The sequence below is a fragment of the Echinops telfairi genome, unplaced genomic scaffold, assembly GCF_000313985.2.
Source record: "Echinops telfairi isolate 266 unplaced genomic scaffold, ASM31398v2 ScPeMD7_2291;HRSCAF=2852, whole genome shotgun sequence".
NCBI lineage: Eukaryota > Metazoa > Chordata > Mammalia > Afrosoricida > Tenrecidae > Echinops > Echinops telfairi.
Genome location: NW_022106189.1, coordinates 16,840,511 through 16,850,109, shown reverse-complemented (window position 1 = coordinate 16,850,109; position 9,599 = coordinate 16,840,511). Strand labels below are relative to the sequence as shown.

At 41.6% G+C, this 9,599-nt stretch overlaps 1 protein-coding gene across 4 annotated transcripts in view; it reads right to left on the bottom strand.

Moving 5' to 3' along the window:
• FTO (FTO alpha-ketoglutarate dependent dioxygenase) overlaps positions 1-9,599 on the bottom strand; it is a 462,074-nt gene that overhangs the window by 316,313 nt on the left and 136,162 nt on the right. The gene's annotated exons all lie outside the window — the stretch shown is intronic.

Here is a 9,599-nt window from a genome sequence, read left to right as displayed (position 1 = left end):
CAGATACCAACAGTACAAACGTTTTTCGTTGCCAATGGGATGATTTTTTTTTTTCTCTCCTGAAAATGGGGTGGTAGGCCAAATGGGTTTGTTCTATGGTCTAGACCTGGGGTTGGCAAACTTCAGCTTGCAAGCCATATTCAGCTCTTTTGGTATATACATGTGGCTCTGAAGTAAAACTGGTTTTTGTTTTTAAAGGGTACTATTCAGATAATAGTGCTTTCTATTCAGATAATTCCGGTGATTTCATTGGTTTGTAAAAATATATTTTTGGCTCTCAAATAATTTTCAAATTTGTGAGGGACAGGATTGGCTCTTCTGTCTGCTGACTCTTGTCTAGGATCTAGAAAAAGTAAGACTATCTTGCCTTGGGCATTGTGCTTTTTTGAGGAATCCTGTCAGTTGTAGAAAACAGGACTCCAGAAGTCCGACTACAACTATGTTTCAGGATAAATCAGTAATTATTTTCATGATTCTTCAAGACAAAGCTATATGAAGCCCGTGCTTACCACAAAGTGTCTGTTCTGACCCTTTTATCACGGCAATACTGTGAGATTAAGTATAAACTCTGTGGGGCTTTTCTAGTGTTTGAACATTTTTTAAATTCTCTAGTCGAATTGCTACCCCAGTTGACAAATTATATGTAAATGGTCCAACTTATTTTTATTATTGGCTTAATGTGATTTTTCTTCTAACACTGTATACCAAGCACTATTCATTTTCATGTATTGACTCATTAATTCTCTTAACAGTCTTATGAGGGAGTACTAGTATTATCTCTAGTATATACATGAGAATACTGAGATACAGAGACATTTAAAACTTGCCCAAGTCTCGCAGTTGATAAAATATTAGAAGTAGAATTTGAACCCCCTGGGCTCTTGCGTGTAGCTCCAGAACCCAAGTTCTCCTTAACTATGAGATTGGACTGTCTCCCAAATGGCACGCTTTCTGCTGCGACGTTTTTACTGAAAGGGAACTCACTTTCTCTTTGAAAGTTAGACACAAAATTCCACCAACGGACAAGACGTGACAATTCTGTCACTACTATAAGACTAGTGCCAAGAATGCGCTCATTAAATGTTGAATAAATGAATAAATGAGGTATTCTTTAGCAAGTCTAGAAAGCTGTAACAATTGTACAGGTGTCATGAGAGGGGAACACTCTAATTCCCTACCGACTGAAGACACAGTAGTTAGGTGCTTGACTGCTAACAGAAAAGGCAGCGGTTTGAATCCACCAGCCGCTCCATGAAAGGAAGATGAGGTAATTTGCTTCCATAAAGCTTTAGAGCAGTGGTTCTCAACCTTCCTCATGCCGTGACCCTTTCATGCAGTTCCTCATGTTGTAGTAACCCCCAACCATAAAATTATTTTCGTTGTTACTTCATCACTGTCATTTTGCTACAGTTTTGAATCAGACGACCCCTGTGAAAGGGTCCTTCGACCCCCAAAGGGGTCACGACCCACAGGTTGAGAACCACTGCCTTAGAGCCTTGGAGATCTTAGGGTTCAGTTCTACTCTGTCCTATAAGGTTACTATGAATTGAGCCAATTTGGTGACAATGGCTTTACATAAAAAACAGAGTAGGACCATTTATTCTTTCCTACATTTTTTTTCATTTCATTATGTTTGAGTATCTCTAGGCAGAGATACATTTCCTATTCTCACAGAAGCATTTATAAATCAAGTAACTAAATAAGGAAAAGCAACCCCAAATCGTGCGTTAGTGCTGGGATAGAAATAAGCCTGAGGAAGCTGTCATTGGAATGGAAAGGGCTCTCTAAGGAGATGCAACTCTAGCTGGATCTTCAGGAAAGGAAGGCTTCCCAGGTGAGGAGCTAGGGAAGAAAATTCCAGGAAGGGAGTTACAAATACAGAGACAAAGGACAGCGATTACCCTGCCCTGAGGGCGAAGAGAAGTCAAAGTTTTACTAGAGCAGAAAAACCAAAGACAGAATTACATGAGATGAGGATGGAGAGGGAGACTGAGTCCAGAGCAGGGAGGTCACAAAGCGGAACCGGGTTTGATTCGAAATGAACTGGAGGATTGCCAAGGGAGAGAATAATCACGATGGCTCCCTGGTTTCTGTATTTAATAAATGAGTAAGCTGATTACTTTTTAAACCAAGGAAAAGTGGTACAAAACAAGCACAGTGTGACCAATAGCGAGAAATAAAGGGCTCTCCTTGGCAGAAATAACTCTTAAGATGCTACTATGCCCCACTATGAGACACGACATCCCTCACTGACCCATAGCCCTACAGGGGGCAACACTGGAGACACAGTGTGGGAATTCCGCCCAATCTGATCCCACCACACTGAGGTAAAACACTAAGGATGTGCAACAGAACAGCAAGGGGAACAGAGCAACAAAGTCCCCAGGGAATACCAAAAATGGACTTTGGGGCCAGGGCTTGGCGCCCCATCAGACTCAACCAGAAAACACTCCTAAAGGTCAACAACAGTCCTTGAACTAACTACAAGCTTTTCATTCTTGTTGTTGTATTTTGTTTGGGTTTTTTAGTCATTGGCTTGTTGTTTTTGTTGCTTGGTTTTGCTCTGTCTTGTTTTTGTGCGTGTTATTATCTCCACAGGTCTGTCTAAATAAGATAGGCTGGATGAACAATCTGGAGGAGAAAACAACAAAACCGACAGTTCGGGGGGACATGGAAGAGGGAGAGGTGGAGGGAAAGGATGTGGTGTTAATAAACCCAGGGACAAGGGAACAACAAGTGATCCGAATCAGTGGTGATGAGGGTGTAGGAGGCCTGGTAGGGTGTGATCAAGAGTAATGTAACCGAGAGGAATTACTAAAACCCAAATGAAGACTGAGCATGATAGTGGGACAAGAGGAAAGTAAAAGGAAACAGAAGAAAGAGCTAGGAGGCAAAGGGCATATATAGAGGTCCAAATAAAGGCATGTACATATGTAAATATACTTATATACGAGGATGTGGAAATAGATCTATGAGCATATATTTATAGGTTTAGTATTAAGGTAGCAGATGGGCATTGGGCCTCCATTTAAGTACTCCCTCAATGCAAGAATACTTTGCTCTTTTAAACTAGCATTCAATGATGCTCACCTTCCTGACACAATCGCTGAAGACAAAGCGGCCATCTAGCTCAGAAACAACAAAGCCCACATGGAAGAAGCATACCAGCCTGCATGATCACAAGGTTCTGAAGGGATCAGTTATCAAGTATCAAATAACAAAAAAATCATAACATTGTGTGCTCACCTCCCCAATACGATCATTGAAGACAAATGGGTACATAAGCAAATGTGGTGAAGAAAGCTGATGGTGCCCAGCTTTCAAAAGATATAGTGTCTGAGGTTTTAAAGGCTTGAAGGTAAACAAGCATCCATCTAGCTCAGAAACAGCAAAGCCCGAATGGAAGAAGCAAACCAGCCTGTGTGACCACGAGGTGTTGAAGGGATCAGGTATCAGGCATCATCAGAACAAAAAACCATGTCATTGTGAATGAGTGGGGGGAGTGTGGAGTGGAGAGCCAAAGCCATTTGTAGGCAATTGGACATCCCGCTACGGAAGGGTCACTGGGAGTAGACGAACCAGTCAGTCAGGGTGCAGTGTAGCAATGATGAGACATACCACTTTCCTCTAGTTCCTAAATGCCCCCCCCCCCCCAATCCCCCACTATCACGATCCCAATTCTACAAATCTGGCTAGACCAGATAGGTACACATAGGAACTGGAAACACAGGGAATCCAGAACAGATGATCCCTTCAGGACCATTGGTGAGAATGGCGATACCGGGAAGGTGGAGGGAGAGTGGGGTGGAAAGGGAGAACCGATTACTAGGATCTACATATAACCTCCTCCCTGAGTGATGGACTACAGAAAAGTGGGTAAAGGGCCACATTGGACAGTGTGAGATATGCCAAAATAATGATTTATAAATTATCAAGAGTTCATGAGGAAGGGGAGAGCGGGGAGGGAGGGGGAAAATGAGGACCTGATGCCAGGGTCTTAAGTGGAGAGCAAATGTTTTGAGAATGATGAGGGCAATGAATGTACAAATGTGCTTTACACAATTGATGTATGTATGGATTGTGACAAGAGTTGTATGAGCCCCTAATAAAATGATTTTTAAAAAAGATGCTAGTATGTTCTATCACACAATGTTCTCTACTTTTCATTATATAATCCATTGCAATGGCTACACAGAACTCACAGACAACATTTATGATGAAAGGTTTATTAAGGAAGTTAGCAGGTTACAATGCAAGTAAGAAATGCGCAGCATACAGGATTCATCAGGACTTGTTACAAAGTACTTTCAGGGCTGCTAACAAATGCCCAAAGGCCATGCCACTCAGCTGTAATCCTAAAACCAAAAGCATTCAGCTCAGGCTCCTGAGTCAGCAAACCCAAGTCCTTGACTTATGTGCCCAGGAGCACGCCACTCCAGTAAGGCTCAGCATGAAGGTTCTTCTGTGGGTCAGCGAGTTGAGCTACCCGAATTAAGTGTCCAGAAGCACCCCATTCCACAGGCCAGACTCCTGTCCTGAAGCACTTAGCTGTCCTTTCTCTGTGGGCTAAGAAATCTGTTTCATGCTCTGGCACTTAGTACTGCTGTTGCTCCTCGGATGTTATTTATAGCTACTTCTGGATCTAGGTGGTTTACTACACAGGGAGCTCTAGATCCAGCGGCTGTGCTCTATTACTGGCTCTGGATGGTAATGAGAGCCTCCCTGCTGCCTCTCAGGAGGCCCATTTAATACACAGCACGATGGATTGCATTCCAGTGAATCTGGTTTACAGCTACTCACAGGTGAATCTTATAAATATCTTCCTCTACCTTCTTTGCAGGCAAAGGACTTTGGATGGGAGTTAAGGACATTGGCTAGATGAGTCACATTAAAGGATGCACTCTGTCAAGTGCCAGGAAGAGCTGAAGTGAGATAGGATGGAGATTATGCACTAGATTTGGAAATCATCAATGATGAGAGCAATTTCAGCAGAACGGTGGGAAGTGAGTAGGCTGGAGACAGATAGAAAGATGAGGACGTAGAGATGGTATGTATTAAAGTTTCTTTGATTTGGTTATGAAGGAGAATGGAATATCAGAGCTTTCAATGAAGGAAAATGCTAGAGCAGTTTATGGTCTTTAACAACAGAAGATAGTAGAATACACTGAAGTTTGTACTGTTGACAATGATACAGAGAGAGGAAAAGTTTGGTGACAGAGGAGAAAAGGTAAACAACCAAAGGAGGAAAATCTGATGGGTACAATCTGCTGTAAGTATAAGCAATGTGTCGTTGTTGTTGTTGTTAGGGGCCGTCTAATTGGTTCCACTCACTGCCACCCTATGTCCAGCAAAACAAAACACTGCCTGGTCCTGTGCCATCCTCACAATTGTTCCTATGCTTGGCCCATTGTTGCAGGTGCTGTGTCCGTCCATCTAGCACAGTGTCTTCCTCTTTTCCACTGCCCTCTACTTTACCAGGCATGATGCCCTTCTCCAAGGTTTGGTCTCTGCTGACATGCCCAAAGTACATGAGACGGCATCTCACTATCCTTGCCTCTAAGGAGCATTTTCACTGCAATTCTTTCAAGGCAGATGGTTTTCTTTTGGCAGGTCAGAGTACTTTCAATATTCTTTGCTAACAGGACAGTTCAAATACATCGATTTTCCTTTGGTGTTCCTTATTCAATGTCTAATTTTCTTTTTTTTTTAATTGTTTTATTAGGGGCTCATATAACTCTTATCACAATCCATACATATATAAATTGTGTAAAGCACATTTGTACATTCATTCAATGTCTAATTTTCACATGCATATGAGGTGACTGAAAATACCACGGCTTGGGTCAGGAGTACCTTTGTCCTCCAAGTAACATCCTTGCTTTTCAATACTCTGAAGAGGTCCTGTGCAGCAGGTTAACTTAATGCGTCCTTTGACTGCTTCTTCCAGGAGCACTGATTGGGGATCCAAGCAAGACAATATCCTAAACAACTTCAATTTTCTCCGTTTATCATGATGCTACCTAATGGTCCAGTTGTGGGGATATCGGGCTTCTTTACATAAATTGGAATCCGTACTGAAGGCTATAATCCTTGTTCTTCTTCAGCAAGTATTCAAGTCCTCCTCAGTTTCAGCAAGCAAGGTTATATCATCTCCATATTGCAGGTTAATAAGCCCTCCTCCAATCCTGATACCACACTCTTCTTCATATAATCCAGCTTCTCTGATGATTTGCTCGCCATAAAGATTGAACGAGTACGGCGAGAGGATCCAATCCTGATGCACACTTTTCCTGATTCTAAACCATGCAATTATCTTTTGTTCTGTTTGCACAACTGTCTCCTGTTCCATGTATAGGTGAGCACACTGAAATGTTTGGGAATTCCCATTCTTCACAAGGTTATTCATAGTTATTATGAGCCACACAGTCAAATGTCTTGGGCTAGTCAATAAAACACAAGTAAGCATCTTTTGGTATTCTAGCTGACATAAGCCATGATATCCCTTGTTCCACGTCCTCTTCTGAATCTAGTTGAGCCTCTGGCTGCTCCCTGTCAATATACTGCTGTTGACTGCTGCTGGATGATCTTCAGCAAAAGTTTACTTGCATGTGATCATCAATGATGTTGTTCTATAGTTTGAGCATTCTGTTGGGTCACTTTTCTTTGGAATAGGTACAAATATGGATCTCTTTCAATTAATAGTAGAGTGGCTGCCTTCCAAATTTCTTGGCATAGACAACTGAGTGCTTCCAGTGCTTCATCAGCTTATAAAGCAATGCACTAGAGTATGGGAAAATAGACAGCAGAATAGTCTCCTGCTGTTTTGGGGGGGTTTTTTGTTGTTGGTTTTTTCATTTTACTCTAAATAAGAAAGAAATTAAGTTATGTGCATCCATGAGCACACACATATGTATATACATACACACACACTGTGGTAGTTACATAATCTGTTGTCAATTTGAAAGGACTAAGAGTGAAGGGGTAGAGTTTAGCCTGTCAATCAGGTTGCAGTTTGATGACCTCATTTGGAGGTGCTAAGGAGATAAATAGCTGGCTGAAGGTGGGACACATCCTCGCTCCCTGAGAGACTCTACTGACAAGACACTGATGCAGCCAGGGCCCTGAGCTGGAGAAGCCACATGAAGACTCCTGCCAGCACTGAGGTGTTTCTACCACCACTGGATCCACAAGACTTCCCACCCACTGGCCTGTAATCTTCCTGCATTTGGCATCATTGCATGTGTTTTGTGAGTCTGAAGAGGGCTTTATAGATTGGTATCGGACATGTGGGCTAATATTGCTGAAGAGGGCTTTATAGATTGGTATCAGACATGTGGGCTAATATTGGACTTAGGGACTTGATCTAGACTTGGCTGGGATGTTTTCTTAATGTATATTACTCTTTATATAAAGCTGTTTCTTATACACATGAATGTCTCTATGAATTTGTTTCTCTAGTCAACCCAGACTAGCACATATATGTATGAAAATAAATTATATGAAAGTAGTAATGTTATGTTATATATTTTATAGGTGTTATGTATTTTTAGGTGTCAGTGGTCAGTTTAAACTCATGAAAATCCTTTGTGCACATTTATTATAATTCCACATTCAGTTATGCCCTATTGGAAGACTCAAATTAGCCAACAGTGTTTATATAATGGCAATATAAATCAATATTATCCCCCCTAGACAGCCAATTGTTAAATATTTAATAGCACACATAATGGTACTGGCAGAAGTATATGGTCAAAAACATTTGGGTAGGAAAAGAGATACTTCATATATTGGAATAGGCTGAAATTTTTAAGTTGACAATGGGAGATAGAGATATTTGGGAATATTTTGTTGGGAGTAAAACCTTTCATTTTTCTCTTAGTCATTAGCTAAGAAAGTAGGCTGGTCATTGGTGCTAATTGCCTACTATTTCTGGGCTCTCTACCCTTACTCACTCTTTAGACCCAATCCAGAATTTGTTGGCACCCTCATGTTAAATAAAACATGTGACTACTTATGTCTAATGAGAAAGTGACTGTCACTTCTGGATTGGAACATGTCATTGCCAGTGAGACTCCTTTTTCCCTCTTTGGCATAGTAATCAGCTAATGGCTACTTGGATCCGAGTTACTTTAATGGTTAATTTAATGGCTACTGTCTCTACCAACCCACAAATGATATGCAAAATGAACAAGAAATGGTGTTGTCTGTTATTACAGCATAGTCGTGTCTATCCTGGCTGATCCAAAATAAGAGAGACATGTAAAGAAAGAGAAGAAAAATGAAACAGTCAGATCCGAATGAAGGAATTTACTTCCTTAGGTAAGCACAATAGGTTTGCGCCCCACTACCCCCGCCAGTGTCTATCTGAGGTGTGTGATCAATTTAAAGTTACAAAGAGCAGAGCCATAGGCCTGACCATCGTGAACTGTCTTTTCAGTAAGAAGGGATCCAATGAGTAAAAACTATCTTTTTGCTGGCCCTCTACTTTACCAAGTATAGTCTGTATACCCTGGTGGTGCTGTCAGGTCAGGTAAGCACTGGATGGCTAACCTCAAGGTTGGTGGTTCAAATCTACCAGCAGCTCCATGGGAGAAAGATAAGGCTATTCTGTTCCGACTTACAGCCTCAGAGTCTCTATATAGGGTCTCTATGAGGCATAATCAACTTGATGTCCCTGGGCTTTGGTTGAATACCTCATTTATCCCAGTTGGAAAATAGAAAAAATAATATCATTTGTCCTATTTTCATAGCTCATGAAGAAAATTCTGGAACTATTAACAGTTAGTCTTATTTTATCACAAATTGATGCACTAAGGCCTCCCTCTATTCTAACTGATCCACATCTGACCCAGCAGTGATAAAAGAGAAAATTCCTTAGCTCCAGTATTCTTCATAAGAAACTCGGTGGTATAGTGGTTACCCTTTGGGTGTTAACTACAAGGTCGGCAGTTTAACACCACCAGGAAGACAAGGCTTTCTACTCCTGTAAAGAGTTACAGTCTTGGAAACTCACAGGGGCAGATCTATCCTGTCCTGTAGTCGCTATGACTCAGAACTGACTTGATGACAGTGAGGGTTTTTTCTCTCCCATTGTTCTTTCCAGGAGCCCTGGTGCCGTTTTTCTCCGAAAGTAAGACATCCCCCGAAAATAAGACCTACTTACAATTTTGCCTCTCATTGAAATATAAGGCATCCCCCGAAAATAAGACCTCCCAGAACATAAGGCCTCCCTGATAATAAGGGCCCCTGAAGCTATCATAACTCTGGACTCTGGACCTAGGTAATTACTGTAAATGAGGATGTTCAGTAGATGAACTTGAAAGACTTTCAGGTAAAAGCCCAGTTGCGCTTATGCTGCGATTTTGTTGCTGCTGCTGGGCGCCACTGAGGCTATCCAATTCAGGGAAGTCCTATAGGTGTCCTAGAGACCCAGGGGGCGGCTCTATTGTATCCCCTTTTTTTAAAAATCATTTTATTAGGGGCTCTTACAGCTCTTATCACAATCCATCCATACATCAATTGTGTAAAGCGCATTTGTACATTCATTGCCCTCATCATTCTCAAAACATTTCCTCTCCACTTAAGCCCCCAGCATTAGG